General features: G+C 43.5%; 1 protein-coding gene across 2 annotated transcripts in view; it reads left to right on the forward strand.

Annotated features, from left to right (window-relative positions):
- The first annotated feature begins 348 nt into the window (after positions 1 to 348).
- Positions 349 to 26837, forward strand: part of LOC138293180 (putative ferric-chelate reductase 1) — a 240455-nt gene continuing 213966 nt past the window's right edge. For both annotated transcript variants that reach the window (XM_069232257.1, XM_069232258.1), the window contains exon 1: positions 349 to 502. The gene's annotated coding sequence lies outside the window, so the exon portion shown is untranslated. The remainder of the gene's footprint in view (positions 503 to 26837) is intronic.

Here is a 26837-nt window from a genome sequence, read left to right on the forward strand (position 1 = left end):
GTACCTGAAGGGGGCCCATCCAAACAAACTAATGACAGACGAGAGCTGAGCAAAAACCCATTTCTGTATGTTTACGTTCTTAAACTCCTGTGTGTTTTGTGTTTGTATGGATTCAGTAGTGACCGGCCTTTTCTGAAGGCTAATGTGATTCACCCACACTTAAAAAGATGACTTCTTAAAAAGAAATAATCTGTAACATTCACACATGTGCAGACGTTGCACTATACTAGTTCCGCATTTTTTCACGTTCATCAGCATCATTGTTTTCCCCTCTTCCTAAACACCTGAATTCCCCTCCCTGTCACAACTGTTGCTCCTCCCTCAGCTGGCCAGGCTGGTTTCCTGTGCTTTAAAACTCTTCCACGCACACCTCACCTCACCTGTAGATGAAAAGCTGCTGCGCTGACTGCCTCGGACACCTAGTATCTAGACACCTACGAGCGCCTCTTTCCAGTTTCCCTGCTTCTCGGAAACCCTGGACTCGTGACCACAAGGCCAACACGTAAGTTTAATGAGGTCGAGCACTTCCTGTCTGTAAGCTTTCTGTAGCCCCTGGGAGCTGAAAGTCAGTCACACTTCGCTTTGTATGTTTATTTATGTAATGGAAATGTACACTCGTTTAATAATTCAAATGCCATGCTGTGCTAAATTGTAATGCGCGCTGTAAATTATCATAAGCAGGGCCGTAACTTGGTCAGTAATTTTGGGGGTGGGGGTGAGCTTCAGTCAGGTTTCCCAACAATATTGCTGGCAGTGCCATATTATTTTACACTACGTTATACAACAAGCAGCGCAAATGAAAGGGCTTAAGGGCTTAAGGGCAGTGGAAAGGGAGACGAATGCGGAATGTTAAAGTACTGAGTGAAAGAAAACACAATATTTTGTAAAATAAACAAGAGTTTTGAAGACTTTCGAAAAACAGATGGAGACATTGTATGTTTTTTGTCTGTGTATGTAAAAGTTAATGGTGAAATGTGATAGACACCTCACCATAGTCCATACCCAACTGAAAGAATCTGTACCCAACTATTTACCAGAAAATACATTTATTAGGAGGTGTAACACCCCAAACACACCCCTCGAAGCTACGCCTCTACTCGTAAATGGTTGATATGTTTCAAGCTATTGTGTCTGCTTAACTGTTTCACACGGGGCGTGTTTCGTTCGTACGCAGAAAGACGGGATGAACGCGTCTGTCTGTTTCATTCCATAATCTCCAATCAGTCTCAAGGGACAAGTAACTAAAACCGGTTTGAAATTTGTAAACGTTATTTCACTTCAGGACATGTCTTTTGTAACTTCTGCTCTTCGCTTAAGTATCGTTCCTATTATTCTTCTGTCTTAGCATACCTGTGTTTGCTCAGAGTTGTAAATCACTTTGGTGACCTTGAAGTTTCAGATTATAAAATTCTTAATGAACAATTACTCAATAATTTATGAGTCAATGACGTTTGGGAGGTAAAACGGCTAAAGTCAGCACTGTTCTCTTTTTAGACAGCGGTGTGAGGGGGAAATCTTGCCTGATCATGGCATTAAAAACAGATTGCAACAGTTCACTACTTGCACTGAGCGTATTAAGGTTCCAACAACGTCGCTTCCTGAAAAATGCGTCGAAACAATTAACAGATAATATGTATCGCTATTGGTACAGCTCCCTGTTCTAAAATATATTGTTGACATTTTCTATCAGGACTTATCAATATCATTTGTTCTGCTCCTCAGTATTTAATAAAACGTATTCTGTGTTGTGTGAAAAAAATAATTTAGTAAACGTAATTTTGAACAATGTATTCTTAATTTTACTTACGCTGTAAATGTACGTACCTCCTATTCATTTTAGATGTTTTGGCTATCAGGATTCACACATATAGTGCTAGAACACAATCATTTGTAAATATTACCGCTGTAATATAAATACATGCTTCCCCCTCTCCAATCCACTCCCGTGAGCAATCCCTTATGTCTTCGCTCCCCAAATACTAGAACACACATGACATCTGCACATGATGTTGCATTAACCATATGTTCAATACATGCTTACAGATTGACCAAGCTAGAAACCCCTCCGTGAGGCTAGTTTCTCGACTTTACCAGAGTTTTGTTAAAATCAGTAGCGTCTCGTGGGGATTCCTGGGGGCGGGGCGAACAAGGGAGGGTCATTAATACATTACAATTTATTAAAGAAATTTTTTAAAAAAGTACCTTCTCTGCCGCATGCTGCTCTTCTCTCCCGCGTCGTCCCTCCAGGCACAGGCTCCCAGCCTGCCCTGCACTAATCCTGACGCTGCTCCGAGCAGCGTCAGGATTGTCTGGGAGCGCACAGCCAGAGCGCTCCCAGGCAGACTGGGAGCCTGTGCAGGCTCTCTCATGACAGGCAAGAAAAAGCCTACTGCGCATGTATGTTTGGCAGGCCCGAGACAGCCGGCCAAACCTACATGTGCAGTGCACTCCCCCCTCAGTGCACGTCACCCCCGTGGCTCTGCTGCTTTCAAACGAAAGGATAATAAACACAGTTTATTATCCTTTTCTTTGAAAGGTTTTGCAGCTGCTGCTGCTGATGGGGGGACGACGCTCCTCCACCCTTATGGAGGAGCTGCCCCTGGTTAAAATTCACTTTCAACCATCCCAGCTACACATTCTTTCACTCCCTGGATATCACAGACTCGATACTGCATGGCATTTCATGCCCTCGATTGCTGACTTTGAGGTGACCAGTTACAAGGAGTATCATATTTTCAGGATAGTAGCTCATGCATGTTGTCTTTTGTACATAACTGTTGCCACCTTTCTCAGAGAAGCACACATGCCTGTTTTCTTGATATGCCTATATTCAACAATATTTCATCTTTTACCAACTTCATAGCATCCTTCCTCTGACCATCTATTTTAAGAGCTTTTTTTTAGCTGATTTACCTTTCAGCAGGCCTTGCAGGGTCTCAAAATTGCCTGGTTGCAGTAGGGGGAGTGTATAACTCTAGGTGCTTATAGGAATTATAATTATAAGGATGAAAATGATTGCGTACAAACTGGAAATTGTCAGAGGCATAAAGATCATCATTTTATTCATTTCTGGATCACTTTGTACATGTGGAGATTTTAAAGCATTTGTAAGGAAGCAATGTAGTTTCACTCAACAGCTTATTCCCATGTGATAAAAATCATAATTTTATTCTTGTGACAATCTTTCGAAAAGCAAGCATGCTTGATGAATATCAGCAATCCATCATAATTACAATGTCAACATTACTTCAAACATTACAAAAGAGGCCCAGCTAAAAGAACTACCACAGGATGGATAGGAAAAATTATTTTCCAGTTAGAAAAACCCTCACCCACCAGGGTTACCCCTTGGTGACACGCTTCATCATTGGGTTTCTTCCTGTTCTGCCACGGAGCAGGATGTGCTAGGGCCTATGGGATATGTGGGAGCACTGATGTAGTCTTGTCAATGTGAATCACAGAAGGAATAGGAGTGGTGGGGCCTTGGGTGAGTTGAAAGTACCTGTCTCCTAGTAATTCCAATGATTTAATAGATCTCTTGAAGGCGGTATGATTAAAAAGGGGCTGCGGAAGTGGGGGATGTAATATACCTGACTTCCTAGTCTACATGTTTCGGAGCCTTACCCATAGGCTCCTCTTCAGGACTAAGGTGGACTCACTTTTGCCACTCCTTGTTTGACTACCCTTAATGAAAGCATAAATAATACATGCTCTGTGATATGGTGCATTTCACCTTACTAATGTGGTGTCATAAGATGATACCTATTGCTTATGGTGTCCGTCATTGATACTTGTGGAAATATAAGAGAGGCATAGTTATCATAGCCCCCATTTGTAATGGGCCTCTATAGTGTGACAAACAGCAAACCCTCAACAATAAATATTAGCCACTCACATATACGTCACCATCACAGTAAGAAGGGAACGAGTAACCCTTCATTAAACACAAAAAAGAAACTCCCAAATAATTATCAAAACGATATGGGAATCCCTAGTTCTACCTCTGTAAGCCAATGAAGGCCCAATTACCTCTTTGCAATTACAGGCACCCACAAGAGATACCTACTTTTAGGGTCCTCGCGGACCCCCCTTTGTTCAACGGGAGGCTGCCATCTTGGGGAAGTTAGCGGTCTAGTGCTGCACGCTTTAGCATGCTGAGATGCAAGAGCTGCACATTTAAACTCTGCTCCCATGTGAGCATTCAAGTTTCAGACCCCAGGTAGGTGAGCATTAGGTACAGAGCAGGAGTGTCACTCTGAGGAAGTAACTGCCTTTCGAAAATTGTTTACATGGAGCTACAGATGTAATAAGATGAATTGATTCTAAAACTTTACCAAATCTTTAGAGTTTGACTACAAGCCCACACCCCTCCTGGAGAAGCGATGATATGAGAATCCAAATGCTACTGAGTAGGTTACGCATGCACCACACGTGTGCTGTTTGGTGTGTTTCACATGTTTACATGTTTAAAAGTTTTAAATGTAGTATGTCTTGTCCTGTTGATTGTGAGAGCACTGTAGTCTCTCAGTCCTCAAATTCACAAGTGCCGTTTCCCACGAGTGGGGTGCAGTTTGCAAATAGGTGGCACCACACCCACAAACAACATATATAGCGGCCCAAAATGTACAGATACTACAGGATTTGTGACCCACCTACCCTTATCTACCACCTGCAGAAGTGGGTCTACTACAATGGTTTGCAAGTGGGTGGTGGATATCACAAGGGATTCCTGCATCAGGGAAAGTTTTGGCATTGCACTGATGAGCTACAAGTCCAGTCCTTTTGGAATGGGTCAGGCGGCATTCGGGGTGAATATCCTTACTCCAGCACCGTATTTTGCCCAGCAACTTTACCTGGTGCATTTCCATACTTGGTAAATCTGGGTCCATTTGTCTTGTATCTGGGAACACAACCAGGCAACAATGAATTAGGCATGGCATTATCCCCATCAAGCCTGTTTCCTTGAGGTCCTGATTTGGTTTTCTTACAGTGCTTGGTGCCACTGGTGTTGCCAATTTCATTGTGCCCATATCGTGCTTGGATAGAGGCTTCTCTGTTGGAAGTGGACTTTGAATCCAGAGCTACAGCTTGTAGTATTATAAGAAATGGAAGCCTACATCGCTAGGCTGTCTGTCTACATATTCCAAGCCACAGACTTATAATTGCTCCCCTGAGTTTTTGTTTGTTCTCCCTCCCCATCACACTCATTTCAACACACTTCAATTTAGTGGCTGAGCAAGCACTACTCATGTGGATCAGAACTGAACACATACATGCAAAATGACAAGCTGGTTGCAAAAGCAATACCCACTAGAGAAGTGGAGAAGTGTGGCTCAATGGTTAGAGCGGCAGACCCTGATGCAGAAATCTGGCCCAGGATCAGGGTTGAATTCCCACCTCGGTGGGTCTTGAGCTCAATCTTCTCGGACCTGATAATTCTCGCATTGGTGCCTAATCTAATTCATGGGTCCCACTCTGGGCAATAGCTTGCTTAATCTCCACAATGGCCCCAACACGCTGGGATGCCTGGCTTCACCTTGGAGGTTACCCAGGAGTGGGCACCTCACAGGGAAAAGCCAGTAGGGGTTCCACAGTGGTATGCGTACAGCGCCTTGAGACCCTAACGGGCGAGTAGTGCGCTATACAAGTACGAAGTTTACAGTTTACTATAAAAAAAGGGTTTGCCCCCTATTATATCAGATGACTCTGCTATGGGGTGGACCATGAGTTGCCAGCCACGATCGTGGCCCACTGTAGCACTGTCCCATCTCCTGTATGCTCTTTCTCACCTATGTAGCTTTTGTCCAACCTCCGGTATGCTCTTTCACCTGTGTCCTCCCTCTCCTTTTATTTGATGTCTGCTTAGTAGTCTTCTATACACTGCACACAAACATACATTCAAACAAGTACTCCGCGCCCCACAGCAATCCTGCTTTTTTATTTTTTACTTGCAGATCTTTCCCATATCTGGCCAGTATTCCAATCCTCTGCCTTATCTGAATGCAGATTGGTGGTGTTTGGGGGTGAGATGAAGATTTGTATGTGCAAGCTGCATGTGTGAGTTTGATTCCAGGTGTCTGTGTGTGTTTGTATGAGTCATGAGAGAGAGTGTGTCATCAACCTACCTTCCACACATCAATGAACCCCCTTATTAATCAACTTAGGAACACAGTGTGTATGCATGCACTCAGTCTTTCTTCCATCCATGCATTTAGTCTTTCACTTATCCATCCAAACACTCACTCATCTGTCCATTCTGTCAACCTTTGACTCATTATCGTATTCTACCACACATGCATCCAAACAACCCTGCGTACCATCTAGCCTATGAGAAATGGACTGAATTATCGCAGACTTGTTAAGAAAATGCTGTAGGCACTCGTACATGAAGAGTCAGTCTAAAATCACTGTATTCTTTTTTGACTGTGCCACCCTTCCTATGGGAGCCTTCACAGCAGCGTGGTGGGATTAAGAGGTACTGAAATCTTGACAAACACTCTCCGCTACTAGCAGGCTCTCTGACCTTTAGGCAGGGGGCTGCATTGGGTAGATGTTCTTCCCTGACCTATCCAAGTTCTCAGCAACACACAGTTGAGGTGCAGGAACCGCTGTTACGCAATTCTGCTACTGTTACTCAATTTCAATCTCAGTTTATATAATTAAAATGTACAGGTACATTTGCATGTAATAGTTATACGACTCGCCCTGCTTCTCTGCAATAAAAGGCCAGTCTGCTTTAATCACTATTTCCTGATTTCACCATCATAGTTTACACAACGTACATCATTACGGTATACAGCTACATCAGTGCTGTAACATTCTAGAATGATTTGTAAACAAAATATTTAGAAAATGGCTCGTATTAGGCCAAAGCTTGAAGAAAATTTAAGTTTAATGGGAAGCACTCACTTAGATCTGCCCGTGTGACTATCTTCATTCTCTAAAACCTTTAAGTGAATTAATTGAAATCAATGTAAATGCTTTCCTCTCTTAGACCCATCTATTAAAAATAAAGGAGCTGTGGGGCTCCAAAGTTGGTAATACGCCATCCAAAAACCTCCAGTTCTGGGGTGCTGTTAGTTTCAAGTATGACATTACTCCTCTACTCTAACCTTTCCCCATGGATTGGGGAACAGCTATGTGATTCGTTGTTAATAAATAGATTCTTCCATGTTTTCACCCTTTACCGACTGAAACAGGATTTACTCCTGGCTTAGAATCAATACCCAAGTGTTCATCTGAATGCCCAGCAAAGATTTGTACCTGCTCGCCATTGAAAATGGACTAATCTATATTCAAACTAAGTGACCATTCAGAAAACACCTTTAAAATATGGCGGAAACTTTACTGTCAGTTGGTGACTAGTTGAGTGTCATCCACAGTTAATATAAGGATTAGATAGCTTGATGGCTAACCAGAAGGCCTTCTAAAATGTGCTGCCTTTTTTCAATAGAAGTAGGTTGTACCTAGGAGGACGTATACTGTATCTAGCCATTGTAAAACATCAACTTTGTAGAGTTGTATTTATCAATTTAGTAATTTGTTAATTAAACCGACCACCATGTGAAAATGTCTATCAGAGTAGAATACACTCCCCCAAACCTTGTTTGCCTTTTATTGCACTCATATTCAAAATACATAAACACACCTGAAATATGAATACCGAAAGACAGGTTAGTTTGCTGTGTAATATTATTCCTATTAATATTACTTTTATTATTATTTCACCAATGCAAATTACAAATATCAATCAAAGAATTATTTTTGTTTCTGCCAACCTGCCTTTTACAAAAAGCCTAGACATGTTTGATATTACCATGGGCACTGTGTTCTTCAGCTTGCTTGTCGCAGGTATTCACCTTTTCCTGCTCCTCCCGTTTCTATTAATAGTTTAGCCAACACAGGAAAAAACACTGCACAGTTGAAATTGTCATGATGATCGCTAAAATGTTAATGAGCACCTCATATAAATAGAAATGTGGCAGAATGAGCTGAGTCATGAGGAAACCAACACAAGATAAGATGCATGGGAATTTAGCAGCAGAATGGGTGAGTCAGAATGACCTCGTTCTTTTTGGTCTCTGTTAGAAATGGGGTCTTTGGTTGGCTGTCAGGTTACCCCCTGTCCAAGCAAGGACCCTGACTCTAGTCAGTGAAAGTCACACACAATCCAATTTATCCTGTGCTCACCCTCTGGTAGCTTGGCACTGAGCAGTCAGGCTTAACTTAGAAGGCAGTGTGTAAAGTATTTGTGCAATTAATCATACAATACCACCATATAGCACCACAAAAATACACCACACAGTGTTTAAAAAAATAGTAATATTTATCTGGTTAAATGCAGGTCACAACGATCAAAGATGCAATAAGTAAATGTAGAGATATCACTGAAAAGTGATATAAAGTGTCAAGTCTTTTAAAAGCAAAAAAGTCTCTTTCAAGCACAACGTACCTGGTTCCTGTGAAAAATCTCTGCAATTAACCGCAGAGGAGGAGAAGCATGGAAACAAAGGGCCGTGTGTCGGTTTCTCGGGCCGCACATGGAGGAGTCATTTTGTTTCCACGCAGGGATGGCTGTGCATCGATTACCGGTGCTCGGTCGTGGATCCTCTTCGGGTGCAGGGTTTTCAGACGCCCTGGGGATGGTTCGTGGATTTCCTGTGCTGGCAGGACGAATTCACAGGAGCTGCGTCGATCCGGTGGGCTTTGTGCCTAATTTTCTACCGCACGGCAGATGCTGCATTGATTCCTCCCTGGAAGTTGGGCTGCGTCGTTCCGGTTTGGCTATTCGTCGATCCAGTGGGCTGTGCGTCAAATTTCCAGTCGTTATGCTGGAGCTGCATCGATCTTCTCATTCCGAAGTCTGGCTGCGTCATTCCGGTTCAGCGTGCGGTGAAATTTGTACCACGGTGCAGGCTGTGAATCGTTTCTGGCAGGCTGTGCGTCAAATTTTGCCGCATCAGGAGTCCTTCTTGAAGAGATGAAGTCTTTTTAGTCCTGAGACTTCAGGGAACAGGAGGCAAGCTCTCTCCAAGCCCTTGGAGAGCACTTCTTCACCTCAGCCAGAGAGCAGCAAGGCAGCAAGGCAACAGCAAGGCAGCAGTCCTTCACAGAAAGCAGTCAGGTGAGTCCTTTGGGCAGCCAGGCAGTTCTTCTTGTCAGGATGCAGGTTCTGGTTACAAGTTTCTTCTCTAGGAAGTATCTGAGTTGGTAGGGGCAGAGGCCCTATTTATATACCCAAATATGCCTTTGAAGTGGGGGAGACTTCAACGAGTGGCTTAGGAGTGCACCAGGTCCCCTTTCAGTTTAATCCTGTCTGCCAGGGTCCCAGTAGGGATTGGAAGGCACAGAACGATTTAAGTTAAGATACCACTCAAACAATGTATGAGGGCAGCCCCAAAGTTAGCCTATGAAGGTAGCAGGCCTCACAGCAGTGTAAAAACGAATTTAGGAGCTTTACACCACCAGGACATGTAAACTACATAGGTACATGCCCTGCCTTTTGCTTGCACAGCACCCAGCCCTATGGGTTACCTAGGGCATACCTTAGGGGTGTCTTATATGTAGAAAAAGGGGAGTTTTAGGTTTGGCAAGTACTTTTAAATGCCAAGTCGAATTGGCAGTAAAACTGCCCACACAGGCCTTGCAATGGCAGGCATGAGACAGGGTTTAGGGGCTACTTAAGTGGGTGGCACAATCAGTGCTTCAGGCCCACTAGTAGCATTTAATCTACAGGCCCTGGGCACCCATAGTGCACTCTACTAGGGTGTAAATTAAATAGTCCAATTTGGTATGATCCAATGTTATCATGTTTAAAGGGAGAGAGCATATGCACTTTAGCACTGGTTATCAGTGGTAAAGTGTGCAGAGTTGTAAAACCAGCAAAAGCAGCAAGCACGGTAGTAACGTGGGTTGTACAAGTGTAATTGTCAGTCATGTCCGAGGAATATTACACAGACGAAAGAAACCCTTTCCGAAGATATGAAATATTAAAGTACAAAACTGATAACTATAAATACACTTCAAATAAATATTCAAAAGTTAAGATTTTGGTGCTGCAATTGATTAGCGGAACGTCTTCTTGACTTCCGCACATCACAAATGAAGGATACCATGGATAGAAACAAATATAAATATGTAAACCAAGTGGATGTGAATAATCTAAAAGTCCTTACTTTACTTATTCTGAAAAAGGAGATTGACCATTTGTTTCCAGTATTATGTGTATTGAATGGAGGACCCGATTTAGAGTTTGGTAGATACGTTTGTCTACACTGTAAATTCAATGGATCTGGCACGACATCTACCAGTTTTTTTTGTGGTTGTGCCTTATCCTCTAAGTTATTTACCAGGGCTAGAATAACAGAAGTGCACCCATAAAAGGAGAACAAAGCATAGAAAAGGGTGTTGTTTGGGAAAATCAATGAATGGCCATTAGAGTTCATTCAAATCCACCGTCAGACCTACAAAATGCAAGTTAGGCTGCAAATAGTCCAGCTCACGAAATGAAACACCTATGTCTCCTCAGGCAGTACTACAAGCCAACCAGATTCAAAATTACATACACCCGCCAGTCCTGAAGTAAATCACAACACAATTTACAGGACAGCTTCTGGAACTATAAGGGAATTACACAGAAATCAATAGATGCAGACATTCACTCTACCTTGAAAAAGGACAGAAGCATAAAACATCATGACGTACTGTGAATCTCAACAAAACACTGTAGGTGGCCATGTAAATACAGAAAACAGTTACAGCAACACACATTGAGACAGCAAAACGCATCAACAAAACAAAATTATTGCAGAAAATGCACAGGGAACATACATACAAACACAACCCACACTGACCAATGCAAGAGGAGATGGGCCTAATTGAGAAAACTTGTAATATAACCAATACCAGAAGATGATTATCAACCTAGCAGCCAATCACACATACAATAGGTTAGCCCCATTAACAAATCAACATCAGACACACCAGCCTTTCCACCATGGCAGCATCATTGTTTGCTACACTGCCCCTAATCCTAGAGAATAAACACTTGAACAGGACACAAGACCGAAGGTATTCAGACAGAACATCATCCTCTTTTTATATTTCAGGCGCAGAGGGGATGGGAAGATACACTTTACCTCTATGAATCATTTTGGATCTGGTTGCTGAATGAAAACTCTCCGATGCCATCCTTGGCCATCTCACTTCAAAGTCACTCTATCATTCCAGGTGACACAAGAAAGACAATTCATCTGCTTTCACCAGGTTTTGAGATGCTTTGAAAATTGAGTACAACAGTACCATACTGCTCCATGCTACATGCACAGGAGGGCAGTCAATGGGTGGTATGCCAGCTCTTTGCCATAGCTCATTGTCCCCAGATTCCTGTTCCCCTTGACTGTACACACGTGAACCTCCAGACATCCTAACCGACCACACTTCAATATTACACTGACATTTCATCAATGTGCAAGTTTACTGCAATGCCAAGAGACTTTGCTTATTTTCCTGGTACGATATATAGCACTTTCATTTTCTGTAATTCATTGATTGCAAATTAATTGATTTGCAGGGGTCTTCAGGCGTGTGTATCCTTTGTGAGTACAGCAAATAGACATGAGATGTGCATGTTCACATTTGGCATAACAACATCATGGCTGGCACACAGAACAAAACTCTTCCATACCTAAACCCTAACACAAGCTATACATGTTCGAAACTGTGGAAAGTAAAGAAATGTGAACAAGTACTTTGATTAATCAATACTTCATTACTCTTCCTAGGTGTTATGTATATTGCCTCTCTCTCAAATCCCTTCTATTTGTGGATTTCAGATTGTTAATGTCACCTGGTATGGTCAATGGTCAGGTGCTGCTATTTTCCTATCCCCCCGCAGAATATTGGTGTATGTTTTCCCTGAACAATCATGTTAAATGCGTTTTGGGGTATGTGTATACATAGGTTCTACAAAAGTAGCTTTACAAGTCGTAACATCCCTTCGAACTTCAGGGTTAATCCAGTCAACCACTGATTTGCATATGTAAAAGGGGGTCGATTAGAGAATTTCTTCATGTAATTACAATCTTAATATTTGTGAATAGCAGCAAAATATATATGAAATCATAGGCACACATTATAGAACCCACACAGAATTAACTTTGTGAATTGTGGCTGTAAATCTTTAAATCGTGGCACAACCCTGGCACAGACATTGTAATGTCCTGGGTAGAGGGTGGACAGATCACACTTCCACAGTTATGTTTCCAATCTATCCTTTATTTAAAAAGCCCTCTCTGTAACTTTGTGTAGGAGGCTGGCCTGGATTGTAGTGGGTACCAAGGGGTACTTACACTCTGTACCAGATCCAGTTATCCCTTATTAGTGTAGAAGAGGTGTTTCTAGCAGCTTAGGCTGATAGAAGGTAGCTATAGCAGAGCAGCTTAGGCTGAACTAGGAGATATGCAAAGCTCCTACTATACCACTGGTGTCATATGCACAATATCATAAGAAAACACAATACACAGATATACTAAAAATAAAGGTACTTTATTTTATGACAATATGCCAAAAGTATCTCAGTGAGTACCCTCAGTATGAGGATGCCAATTATACACCAGATATATGTACACAATACCAAAAATATGCAGTAATAGCAAAAGGAAGTAATGCAAGCAATGTAAAGTTACAGTAGATTGCAATAGGAGCACATAGGTACAGGGGCAACACAAACCATATACTCCAAGTGGAATGCGAACCACGAATGGACCCCAAACCTATGTGAGCTTGTAGAGGGTCGCTGGGACTGTAAGAAAACAGTGAGGGTTAGAAAAATAGCCCACCCCAAGACCCTGAAAAGTAGGTGTAAAGTGCACCTATATTCCCCAGATAGCACAGAAGTCGTGATAGGGGAATTCTGCAAGGAAGACCAACACCAGCAATGCAACCAAAGTGGATTTCCGGACGAGAGTACCTGTGGAACAAGGGGACCAAGTCCAAGAGTCGCGACAAAGTCGACAGTGGGCAGATGCCCAGGAAATGCCAGCTGAGGGTGCAAAGAAGCTCCCACCGGATGGTAGAAGCTGTGGTTTCTGCAAGAACGGAGAGGACTAGGAACTTCCCCTTTAGAGGATGGATGTCCCGCGTCGAGAAGAAGCTTGCAGAGGTGCTCCCACGCAGAAAGACCGCAAACAAGCCTTGCTAGCTGCAAGAGTCGCTGTTAGGGTTTTTGGATGCTGCTGTGGCCCAGGAGGGACCAGGATGTCGCCACTTGGATGAGGAGACAGAGGGGGCGCCCAGCAAGTCAGGGAGCCCTCACAGAAGCAGGCAGCACCCGCAGAAGTACCAGAACAGGCACTTAGAAGAGGAGTGAACCGGAGCTCACCCGAAGACACAAATGGGAGTCCCACGACGCCGGAGGACAACTCAGGAGGTTGTGCACTGCAGGTTAGTGTGTCGGGGACCCAGGCTTGGCTGTACACAAAGGAAATCCTGGAAGAGTGCACAGGAGCCGGAGCAGCTGCAAATCACGCGGTACCCAGCAATGCATTCTAGCCTGGGGAGGCAAGGACTTACCTCCACCAAACTTGGACTGAAGAGTCACTGGACTGTGGGAGTCACTTGGACAGAGTTGCTGAGTTCCAGGGACCACGCTCGTCGTGCTGAGAGGGGACCCAGAGGACCGGTGATGCAGTCTTTTGTTGCCTGCGGTTGCAGGGGGAAGATTCCGTCAACCCACGGGAGATTTCTTCAGAGCTCCTGGTACAAGAAGGAGGCAGGCTACCCCCAGAGCATGCACCACCAGTAAAACAGTTGAGTAGGCGGCAGGATCCGCGATACAAGGTTGCAGTAGTCATCTTTGCTACTTTGTTGCAGTTTTGCAGGTGTCCTGAGCAGTCAGCGGTCGATCCTTTGGCAGAAGGTGAAGAGAGAGATGCAGAGGAACTCTGATGAGCACTTGCATTCGTTATCTAAAGAATTTCCCAAAGCAGAGACCATAAATAGCCAGAAAAGGAGGTTTGGCTACCTAGGAAGGAGGATAGGCTAGCAACACAGGTAAGAGCCTATCAGAAGGAGTCTCTGACGTCACCTGCTGGCACTGGCCACTCAAAGCAGTCCAGTGTGCCAGCAGCACCTCTGTTTCCAAGATGGCAGAGGTCTGGAGCACACTGGAGGAGCTATGGGCACCTCCCCTGGGAGGTGCAGGTCAGGGGAGTTGTCACTCCCCTTTCCTTTGTCCAGTTTTGCACCAGAGCAGGGCTGGGGGATCCCTGAACCGGTGTAGACTGGCTTATGCAGAGATGGGCACCATCTGTGCCCATCAAAGCATTTCCAGAGGCTGGGGGAGGCTACTCCTCCCCAGCCCTGACACCTTTTTCCAAAGGGAGAGGGTGTAACACCCTCTCTCTGAGGAAGTCCTTTGTTCTGCCTTGCTGGGCCAAGCCTGGCTGGACCCCAGGTGGGCAGAACCCTGTCTGAGGGGTTGGCAGCAGCAGTAGCTGCAGTGAAACCCCGGGAAAGGCAGTTTGGCAGTACCCAGGTCTTTGCTAGAGACTCGGGGGGAATCATGGAATTGTCTCCCCAATGCCAGAACGGCATTGGGGTGACAATTCCATGATCTTAGACATGTTACATGGCCATGTTCGGAGTTACCATTGTGACGCTGTACATAGGTAGTGACCTATGTACAGTGCACACGTGTAATGGTGTCCCCGCACTCAGAAAGTCCGGGGAATTTGCCCTGGACGATGTGGGGGCACCTTGGCTAGTGCAAGGGTGCCCACACACTAAGTAACTTAGCACCCAACCTTTACCAGATAAAGGTTAGACATATAGGTGACTTATAAGTTACTTAAGTGCAGTGGTAAATGGCTGTGAAATAACGTGGACGTTATTTCACTCAGGCTGCAGTGGCAGGCCTGTGTAAGAATTGTCAGAGCTCCCTATGGGTGGCAAAAGAAATGCTGCAGCCCATAGGGCTCTCCTGGAACCCCAGTACCCTGGGTACCTCAGTACCATATACTAGGGAATTATAAGGGTGTTCCAGTATGCCAATGTGAATTGGTGAAATTGGTCACTAGCCTGTTAGTGACAATTTAGAAAGCAGAGAGAGCATAACCACTGAGGTTCTGGTTAGCCTCAGTGAGACAGTTAGTCATCACACAGGGAACACATACAGGGCACACTTATGAGCACTAGGGCCCTGGCTGGCAGGGTCCCAGTGACACATACACTAAAACAACATATATACAGTGAAATATGGGGGTAACATGCCAGGCAAGATGGTACTTTCCTACACTTTGTTCTTCTACTTCTGGGGAAGTCTCCATCCATGTTGTCCTTGCACTGTCCCCAGTCGTGTAACAAAGGCACCTGTACCCCCTGTGGTCCGGGGGCTCCTAGGCTCCAGGGGGCCCCTGAGCACAGTAACCTGGCATTAGAACTCCTCAGTGAGCCTGGAGGGGGCTTTTCCATGTACTTTCCAGGGGGACCTCCTCAAGTTTCGTTACACCACTGACGTCCCCAGCCTAGAATCCTGTGCTTCTACCTCACACATTCTGTCCAGTCCCTAGGCAGAAAGTGGAGTCCAGTGTCCAGGCTGTGAGCCTGGGGAGGCTTCAACCTGCCTGGTTCTAACTTCCTCCACGACACAAAACCTCCACCCTTATTACAGAAAATGACACAACGCTGACATGACATCTCCACCTTTCTTAAAGAAGGATGATATAACAACCCCACCCCCAATTAAGGGAAGACTTCTTGAGTGACTTTCCATATGTATAGTGTTAAAAGCTGTGAGCTCTTTGAGTCAGTGAAACTGCTCCAGGTGCTGGGCATGGCATAATGTTCCTGCTTCTTCTGTGGTGCAGCTGCTAGTTCCATAGTCTCAAGACGTGAAGTAAATCTCTCATCATTCAAAGGGCTCGCTGAATGTGGTATAATTGCTTTGGTTTCCTGTAAAGATGTTCTCCTGCTCCTAATGTGACTAGTTCTGTTGACCCAAGAGCTTGCACAGTAAAGCTCTCAATGCCTAATGTGTCTTCAGGTGTTTTCCCATGTGAAAATTGTTTTGACAGTGGTGTGCAAAGTTGTCATTGATCTACCTGAATGCTGTGAACCGCTCCTTGAGTCATAGGCACACTTGGGTATCTCTTTAGTAAACTACTGTTGATGATTCTCTTGTGTTCCTGGCTCTTTGGTGCTCCTTCCACAACATGACAAACATTAAATGCCCATGGTATTTTAAAATACTAAATGTGACCCCAAGTGTGCTAATTTCCACTCGATGCTCCTTCTTAATGGTCGGCTGTAAAAATGTTGTCACGTAAATCACAAAATTCAGTTTGCGAGTACTCTATTTCTAAACGTCCTTGCCTAGTGTACAGTGATTTATCGTTCAATAACTTAAATGTTTATATATGTACCCATCCATGGGCAACATTTTGAGCTTCTTTCCCTAGGAGTTGCAGTTTAAACCACAGACCATTTTGAAACTGGATCCCAAAAAGTTTGTCTTGTTTTACCTGGGCAAACAAATAGCTAGAAATAATTCTTCCTTCGGCATACTTCTTGGAAGACCTGCCAAATTAAGCCGTAATCAAAACCGGTTTCTTTGGAAATGCTCTACGCTTTCATACGCATTTTCCTTAGTTTAAATAACCTTTTTGTTTTTCTTCCTTGAAACAGGAGTTCATAATCATGATGAGATTGTGAAAGAGAAAGGCAAATGTTTCTTTTTCCCTAGGGCAGTTGGATTCATGTGAGATTCGCTGCACAAACTGGCTGAATGTCTACAGCTTTGGCCGACACTGTTCATACTGTGAACAACCCAGTAATGTATACACAACTAGATCGTTGTTCTCATATATTTGTCCACATGCAAGTATTTTACTTTAACTAGAAATGAATGAATGAATGGTGCAAACTAGAATATATAAATATGGAATGAGATATTACAATGCCAACCAAGAGTACAATTTTAGGAGACCTTTTTTCATTACAGTTGGCACTCTTGTCATTTACGAGTAGCCAGGTATCAGCATCTAAGGCTGGGTTGCTCATTGTTGGCTTGGCCAACCTAATATCAGGGAATCTGAAGGCAGCAGCAAGAGCAGAAAGTAAGCAGGCCTCCAAAAATCCTAAATTTTTGTCCATTTCACTCTCCTTGACTTTCCCCTGACCTTCATCCGATACCATAGGTGTGTGACTCTTGCTCTGCTACCAGTGATGTTTTAATAAAGTAAAGGTCATTGTTCATCACACATCCAACTGCTAATGTGGAATTCCCTTATTTCTGGTACAGAAAATGCAATGTTAGAGAAGATTACTGTGTGACAGGAAAGGCTTGAGGAGGATGGGTAGGTGTATTTGTCTTTTTGTAGGTTGAAACCAGGCATGAAAATATGATTGCAACTTAAGGTACTTTGATCTGTGTTTTAACCTGGGAAACCATCAATAAAACACCGTTTGCTGCTAGGTGGGGTGCGTGGAATGTTCTTCCATAATGAGCCATTGGAATGAGTCTGATGTAATTGAGTTAATCAGTTTGCAATCCAGACAATCCTTGTTGATAAAGGCAGCCTCCTCCAGTTCTTTCTGTGTTATTGAAGTGGAGCATGTCACACTCTACTGATAAACAGTGGTAAAGTTAGTTTGGATCAGTTAATAATGAGATCACTAGTACCAAGCTCCCAATCTTTTATGTGTCAGACTGTAGACATACGTTCAGTGCATAATTTATATATGATCTGTTAGAGATGCATCCCCTGGTTGAGATGAGGTGATTCCCCTAAAATTGCTTATGCAGACTGATCTTTGATTGCCTTCAGAAATGTAGGATGCCAAGGTTTGGAGACTGTGGTAAGAGGATGTGTTGTGGAATTAGTGTTAAAGGAGTATTAACTCATATTAAGTGAATTGGAGGTAATTTGCAAGAACTGCCCTGTTGTTGTGTGTATGTTGAGTTCTTCAGCAGTAGGTGCATCGAGTGAGGTATGACAGGGGTAGAAGGGTAGTCCTTAAAATGTGAGTGCTCGTGGGAGAGAGGAATAAAGTAATTTGCAGACTGTATCATCTCATGTAAGTGATCTAAAATCAGTTTGTTGTCAAGTAGTTCATTTTTGGAAGTGGATAGAACATTTGTACTCTGATAGATGATAATTGTCTATTACATTATATGGCGACTAATCACACCTTTCATGCTAATCATGCAACTGAGCATTTTAAGTCTTTTAGTGGTAAGTCAAGTTTGTGTGCTGTAGTTTTTGTGTATCTGTACTCGACTGGATAATTAATGGCATAAAAGACTGTGTTGAGGAAACATTGTTGGTAAGTGGGAGGCTTGTGGATTTGGGCTCTCCAGCATTTCAGTCTGCCGGAGCAGGAGTAGCTTTGTTTCAGATTTTGGTCCCAACTGCCTCAATTTATGCTGACATTTTGCTGTGTGGTTTTATTCCCTGAGTGGTGTGAGGGTTATAATGAAATCAGGAGCATGGAGGAGTGAGTGTTGGTGATGTTGAAATTAGAAGAAATGGTAGCCACGGTATCTGTGCTAATATCTCTACCCATGAAAGAAACGTTGGGGACCTTAAGGGTGTCAGAATTTGTAGTGAGTTTATGGAGAATGGTATTGAAGAATAAATCCTAACCTTTCCATTTTCATGCAATGCAATATGTAGTTAATATTTCTGGTTTAAAATAATAGATTATTCTGCAGTTCAATATTGTGCTCTTTGAAACAAAGCAAGAAATACAAGCATAGTGTGACAGTCCAAAGAGTATGTCCTTCCTTACTAAAAATAAAGATATTTATTTTAAAGAGTCGAGTCTCAGACTATGGGCCTGATTCTAACTTTGGAGGACGGTGTTAAACCGTCCCAAAAGTGGCGGATATACCACCTACCGTATTACGAGTTCCATAGGATATAATGGACTCGTAATACGGTAGGTGGTATATCCGCCACTTTTGGGACGGTTTAACACCGTCCTCCAAAGTTAGAATCAGGCCCTATATGATTTGTCACTGCTGGAAGTTTCAGTGTTGTCTGATAGGACACAGTTTCTGTGATCTATTTTGAGTGTAGGTTTGAATAGGCTGGGAGAGAATAGGATCTCTTAAATGTTGTTACTCATGTATTGTGTAGTCTGATATGATACCAAGCACTCCTTGTTGTAGGTTTAGTGACTACAAAATATCACATTAAAAACATATAAGCTATTGATCTAGCGAAATAGCTTAAATATGGGAAAACCACAATATGGACCTGTGAAGCACCACTCTGTAGGAGAGAAATGCAGTAGTAAAATATTGCATTATATGTAAAAGGTGAGTATAAATCTGAGTTCATATTTGGTTAACAACATACAAAGGTCATATCGTCTTTGGTGTGACAGGAGCAAGGGAGTGGAAAACCACAAAACACATTTAGATGCAAAAGCACAATAACATGAAAATTCCCCCTACATGAAACATAAAGAACATTGTGGTATTACATGTAGGAGCAAACCTATATATGCACACAAAATCACACTAGAGTGTAAAATCATGTTTGATGCAACATGTACAGGAGCATGACAACATGTTTTAAAAGCATAAATTACTTTAAGCAGCAAAAACATATTTATAAAGCATCCATTTTAGGACATTCTCATCCCTGCTTTTCATCCATCATCCCTACTTCTCATCCACCATACATCATCCCTACTTCTCATCCATCATCCCTACTTCTCATTGGTCATCCTTGCTTCTCATCCCTACTTCTCTTCCATCATCCTTGCTAAAGTATTCTCTAGTAGGGTAGTCTGGTATTTCTGTCTTTGCTTACTGTGTATACTCCTCTTCGATCATCCCTACTTCTCTTCCATCATTCCTACTTTGCATCCCACATCCTTGCTTCTCATCATACTTTTAATCCATCTTCCATCATTCCTACTTCTCATACTTCCTCCATACTCCTCATCCCTCAGTCATGCCAACATATTTTCAGTTTTGTAAATCACACCTTCACACGGATTGGTGGGCAACAGCCAATCATAGTTGAGAGAGAGCTGCATTCCATTTCACTGAAAAGCAGCCCTCTCAATGCACATGCTGGGGAAAGAAGGAGGAGAGGAAATGCAACTGTGTGTTTGTTTCAAGTGAATTCAAGGCTGTACAGCATTTCATTTTATTTAACAAAGTGTTTTTTTCTGTTTACACAGCATCAGCAGAAAGCTCTGTTGGTTTGGGAAATACAAGGAGCCCAGAGCTTGGGCCAAAAAACAGCTCTTGGAGAAAGGGTTATATAGTTTATCTACGATTCAATGAAAACCTTTCTGGTTTCAGAAAAGGAAAAAAACAGCTCTCCGAGATAAAGGCAGCCTCAGATTTAAACATTTTATTTGTTACAAATAAAAATGAAACCAGAATTTTTTTAGGAATCAAACATTTTCTAGCTTGCGCAACAAGAATTTTCAATTCTATTAAGGACACGGAGGCAAGGATTATGCTATCTCTTCTTCACTGTCAACACACAGCAGCCAATAAAAAAACAAACTATATTTCCCATCAGCCTTACAGCCTCCATATGACCCCCAATCAGGGCCCACCTTCCAGTATACATAGCATAGTCCTCAAAGTCCATCCTATTTCTTTGCTGCTGCAATGAGGAGCTAAGTACTTTACATTTCCCCTAAACACCATTGTGCTGTAACAATAACTGTGTGCATGCTCAGCGTGGCCATGTACCTTCAAGCGTTTTCATTTTGTGTTGTGTTCACACGCAGATATAGGATTTAACTATTTCCGGTGGCTCGTTCCTTACTGCCACATATCGTTTGTCATGAGTAATTGCTTATCGACTCGCTTTCTGTTTGGGCCTTCCGTGTACGTGCGCATTCCCCTGTTCTTCCGTTCTGCCGGTGAGGAGTGAGAGGAGAGGCCCGCAACGAGTTGAGCAGTCCGCTTTCTCTTCTTGCTTTCGTGCATGCACACAGACTCGTCTTTGGGATCTGTGCGAGCGCGATTCAACAAGAGAAGACGGCTTCCTTTTTGCTTAGTGCCCCTCCCGCCCTACGCCCAGAGGGGCTGTAATAATACGTTAGAGCTTGGCTCAAGGGATTTCTGGTGCTCCTCCTCTTACATTGCATTGATTTATACCAGCAAACAGGTTTTTCTTGCTCATAGCACCTGGGTTTTCCCCCTCAGTATTGATACACATTTGTGCACCTTAGGACCTCTGAGCTTGTATTACTTGTGCACAGAATATCATGGCCCAACAATACATGGATGATGATCAGTATGGGGAATATGATGCTGGGCATTATGATCAGCACATGGAAGAGCACCTTGTGGAGGATTTAGACTTCCACGTTCAAGACTCAGTTAATAAAGCTTTAGTGAAAGCACTGCATCCATTCGCACAACCTATATTCAATTTTGGAGTTAGGCGCTTCCCATAGGTTAGGGGAACACCACCCCTGTAGAGGTCAATATAAATGTTCCTGGCTGGTCATCTTATGACCCTTTGGATCAGACCGTTAATATGGGTCTGAGTGATCACAAATATGGGGCTTTCAGGAGTCGTAAAACTCCTTCCCTCCAAACTTTGTCTTTGGGTCTTTGTGTTTATTTCCACTATGTATTAAAAAGCATGACAATCATTTTGGCTTTTGTACACTAAAATGCTTTATACTAGGTTTTAAGAACAACACAAGGTACATTAATTAAGAAATATTCAAAGTACTCAGAGTCCAGCACGCTAGGAAAGCTGTGACCTACCTCTCTCTGCCACCCTGGAGGTAATGCGAGAGCAGAGGAGGTTGTATATATGCTGGATAGCACCGCAAGTTTCCCAAAAATAGGCATAGGTGAAGAACAGGCGGTGGTAGCAGTAGAAGCAGTGCAATATTCTTTCTCACACACAGAACCGGTACAGCACAGACTGCAGCCGTGCAAGCCTCACAGAATTGGTACAACTGTCAACAACAATGCCAGCTTCTGACCTTTTCAAAACAGATGGGGCAAAACCAGTAGAAATCCTACGTCTTCATAGAATATACTCTGGGACAGTGCTGGGAATCTGATCAGCATCACATTATGCCATAAAAAAAAGTGAATTTGGTAATAATGCTTTATACCACAGAGTAATCCATTAATAACACTGCAATTTTTCCATCCATACAATTTATTGATTTTCTGTGGTTTAGTCTTGGTGTACCCACAGGCTCCTTGTATTATCACGCTTTAGGATGGCTCCAAACGTATCTGCAATGTCCAGTTTGTGTCCTCTTTCTTTCTCTTATAACATCTTGCTTGCTCACAGTCCTTCTCTGTTGCCGTTCCTCCTTCTGCTGGCATGTTCATAATTATCAGTGGTGCTGGATGCTGACTGAGCTCAGTTGACTGCAGACTCCAGAGCACCAGTTCCCTGTGATACTACCTGTTCCCTTTCTTCATGGGAGTTGTCACAGCTATCACTACTATGGGAGAGTCTGCACACTCAGCAGCACAAGTGCATTGTTGTGCAATTGGTGAAAGACATGCAGCCATTACAGATATCAGATTTTAACTAATACTATTAGATAGGGGTACTGAGCAGTTGTCTGCAAGAAGGACTGTTACTAATTCTTTAAAACAGTTGTTCCCAACCTGTGGTCCGTGGAACCCTGGGGGTCCACGTAGCTTCCTCAGGGGGTCCATGAGTGCTTAGAAAATTAACTATTATTAACAGATTAATGAGGTGTATATAAATAAAGTGGCTAAAAGTACAATTGAAAATGTACTGTAAATGTCCCAGGAACTTGAAACTGGAGGGTAAAAATTAAATTAGTATCCTCAGATTGATTTGTGGGAGAAGTTCAGGTGCATCAAACAGAATACAGTATGGATGGTGTGTGGCTTCAAGTGAATTTAGAAAAGCTCCAACCTTTCTGTTATATATATATATGAAATATATTATATTATATTATATATATATATTTAATATATATTTCATATATATATTATATGTATATATATTATTTTGTTTGTAAATTATGTAAAATGTGTTATTATTTGTGTATGTGTTTAATGGAATGCTTCTTTCTGTATTTTTTGTGCATAGTTTTGTAGTTCACATTATCGACAATGTGTAGGCCTGGATCCCCCCGGCTTCCAGTAGTGACTCAGTAGGGGGTTCCTGGGTTCCAATAAATTACTCAGTAGGGGTTCCCGGGATCCAGTAATGATAAAGTGGGGGTCCACAGAAATCAAAAGGTTGGGAATCATTGCTTCAAAACATACATTGAGTGGGGTCTGGTGTGTTCTAGAGGAGTAATTCTCTCTCACCTCATGAGCATCAGGGATTATTTTACATGCCATAAGTACTTCAAATCATCACACATTACATTATTTATCTCTTAGATGAATTGTAGAAGGAAAGTTGTATTTGTTTTCGCAGCATTAGGCTTTTTTAAATATTATAGTCAGGGCTCAAAATGCAAGTCAGACATATTAGCTTTTTCCAGTACTCGTTCAGACTTTCAATCCTTAACAAAATCTGTTTTCAGGATGTTACTTTGAGGCTTGATCATGATGTCTGAAGAGAAAATCCAGTGTTTTATTGTAGAGTTAAGTCAATGCAGTAATAGTTTTAAAATGAAAGATGGATATTTACCTGTGAAAAAGACATAATATAAATGGTTTGTGGCATATTGAAATGGTTCTAATTTGTGTTGTATGTTTTTTTTTTTTTTTTTTTTCAAGTAATGAGTACATGTGGAAAAAAGGTTCTGCATCTGCTGTCGCATCTGAGTCCATGAACAAACTATAACACATCTTCAATGCTACTTTTTTAACTATGCAACATACTCTATGCATGCAGTATATGTTTTCCCAGCAGAGCTACCTGATACAGTATTTGTGCGGTGTCAGCCAGTATTCCAGCCGGATACCATTCAGCCCGGCCCCTCCTCCACAGCCCAGTCTCACAGATACAGGTGTGCTCTGCTGGGGCCAGGGCAGTGACGCTTTCTACGGACCGCAGTTCTGGGGATGTGGCACTGCGTGTACTTCCGGTGCTAGAGAGTGTTCCATCCTTTCGGACCTGTGTGCGCGTGCAGCTTCTGTACCTGACTTCATAGGGAATATGTATACAATTTTATGCTGACTGAAAATTTCAGACGCACTGACAGAGACCAGAGGGACTACAAATCCCAGACTGCATTGCGGCCCCAGGAGGCTGCCATTTTCTGCATCATCTGCTCCCACTTGCCAGATCCAACGAGCATTATAAAGCGCAAGGGGGAATACTGCAGTGCGGGACGCACTGACCGATACCAGAGGGACTACAGTCCCAGACTGCATTGCGGCCCCAGCAGGCGCCTATTTTCAGCATCACCTGCTCTCACTTGCCAGGTCCAACGAGCACTATAAAGCGCAAGGGGGCATACAGCAGCGCGGGACGTGCTGACTGAAACCAGAGACCAGAGGGACTTCAGATCCCGGACTGCTTTGCGGCCCCAGGAGGCAGCTATTGTCTGCATCACCTGCTCCCACTTGCCAGATCCAACGAGCGCAATAATGCGCAAGGGGGCATACCGCAGCATGGGACGTGCTGACAGAGACCAGAGGAACTACAGATCCCTGACTGCTTTGGGGCCCCGGGAGGCGGACATTTTGTGCATCACCTGGTCCCACTTGCCAGATCCAATAAGCGCTATAAAGTGCAATGGGGCATACTGCAGCGTGGGACGCATGTGGGCTGCGCCCAGGCAAATCCAGGGCCAAGGGCGGGCCCATCCAGCACCCATCAGCGATGGGAAGAGGCAGGGAAGGGCCACCCCATTTCGCCTTTGCGTGGGAGCTCTTGTGTGGGAGCTCTTGTGCAGGGCAGGTAGGAATGAAGGGAAGAGACTGTAAAGGCTTTCCTTAGGCTGGTCATAGTCTTGACTCTGGTGTCGGTGGCTTGGGTATATGGGGCGTAACCCCTTGAATGGTGCAGGGTGAACGCTTGCAAGGGTATTGCATTGTACAATGGCTGATCTGGCTTTTATCGATGAAGCACCCTGTAGGTAAATTGCTGTCATTTCGTTGAGGCATGCAAGATTCCTTCATAATTCTGGAAGTAACTCATTTATTATGGGCAAGAGAAAGGCCACCGAAAAATCCTTGGGGGCAGCAGGCACAATCAAGTTCTCTAGACATTCCGCAGAGAACTGTACCCTGAATTAAACTGATGATCTGATAGTGGAAGTAGAGGGTTTATTGGCCACAAACAATGTGGACCCATCTCAGCGTAAGAGGACACGAGTTACACCTCCCAAGGGTATACAGACCTACCTTAGAAAAAACACAAAGGGGTGTGGCACCAGGTACGGCTCTAGCCCAAAAGACACCTATGCACCAGGGAATGAGCATTTAGGAGTAAGCACACTAGCAGCTGCCCCGGTCCCTTCAATAGATCTTTCTCAGGTTGAAAGCACAGCTGCTGTTAATGTTGACTGCTCCAACCGGTTTGCCTTCCTAGCTAAGGAACTGCACCAGATGAGAACCCAGATTCACTGGATCTAGCAAGGCACCCAGACACAATAGATCTAAATCAGCCCAAGATAGGGGAACCAGTGGCACAGCTACAGGTGCTTAGAGGGGAGATACAGGGATTGCATGAGTGTATGAACAAGATGGCTGTCGAATTAGGTGAAAAGGTGGCCAAATTATGTACTTGATGGAAAACGTAGGAACCAAGATAGGTGGTGCAAATCCAATGCCAAAGCACTATAGCCTTACACCCCTCCCAAAGCTGCAGTCAGTTAAGGGCAATGGGTTACGTGCTGACAATGGTGGGTTTGCTAGCGTAGCATGCTCAACCTCATCTAACCTTGTTAGAGGAGAATTAATTGGAGGTAGATACACCCTCAAGCAACACAGTGCACAGCCAACTTTGCCATCCGCCTGCCAAACAGGGCAGAATCATTGTGGGAGTCAAAATACCTCCAATAACAACCAGGTACACATCTGTCTAGCATTATCCACCTGATAAATGTCCCCAAACTCACGCAAGGAGCCAGTGAAACTCAATAATCTTGCATTAAAAAAGTAATCCACTGGCTCCACCACACCAGGGGTTGTACGTCTATTATTATGGATGACATATTTTCTGCCTCACGTTCTAGCCCCTTTGCACTCCAATGGGACTATATAGGAGTGGAACTTTAGAGTCCTAAATTGGTGGATGAGCTGATATCACTGGAATTAAGACTTATACCTACACCAAGAACACACATACGCCTTAAACTCAATGCCCCCAGCCGATTAAGAGAACGCCAGATCTTAGTAGGGTGTAATTCTTTAACTCCCCTCCAATGCACCACATTATAGGGGGAATGCTATAACTTAGCAGACATTGATTGACAACCAGGGGGGTAAGGACAAGTTCTGTCCTGAACTGTAGATCTACGGGAGGCATGAGTGGGCAAAAGGCAGCATGCGCCATCGAGGACCTAGATCCAAGTACACAGCTACACAGAGTAAGATTCATTCTACTATGGCTGGACAGGTAGGCGCTAGTGCGGGACGGAGGTGGGATAGCAGGCTGATTGCGGAAAATTCCATTTGAGTTCTAACTTAGAATGTAGCAGGCGTGCGTGCTAAATTTGTAGACCCAGAGTAGGGTGAGTTCATTGATCACCACCAGATTGTACTTTTGCAGGAGACGTGGGCAGTGGAACCAGTAAATTGAAGTGGGTATATTACGTTTGTTGCTAATGCGGTCCCTTCACCCATGGGTAGAGCTTCTGGGGTTCTTATTTGGTTGAAACTAGATCTTTTCCAATTAGTGAAAACAGTTCCAATGGGAAGTAAGGACTTGCTAGGGATAGAAATA

Source organism: Pleurodeles waltl, chromosome 4_2, assembly GCF_031143425.1.
Source record: "Pleurodeles waltl isolate 20211129_DDA chromosome 4_2, aPleWal1.hap1.20221129, whole genome shotgun sequence".
Lineage (NCBI taxonomy): Eukaryota > Metazoa > Chordata > Amphibia > Caudata > Salamandridae > Pleurodeles > Pleurodeles waltl.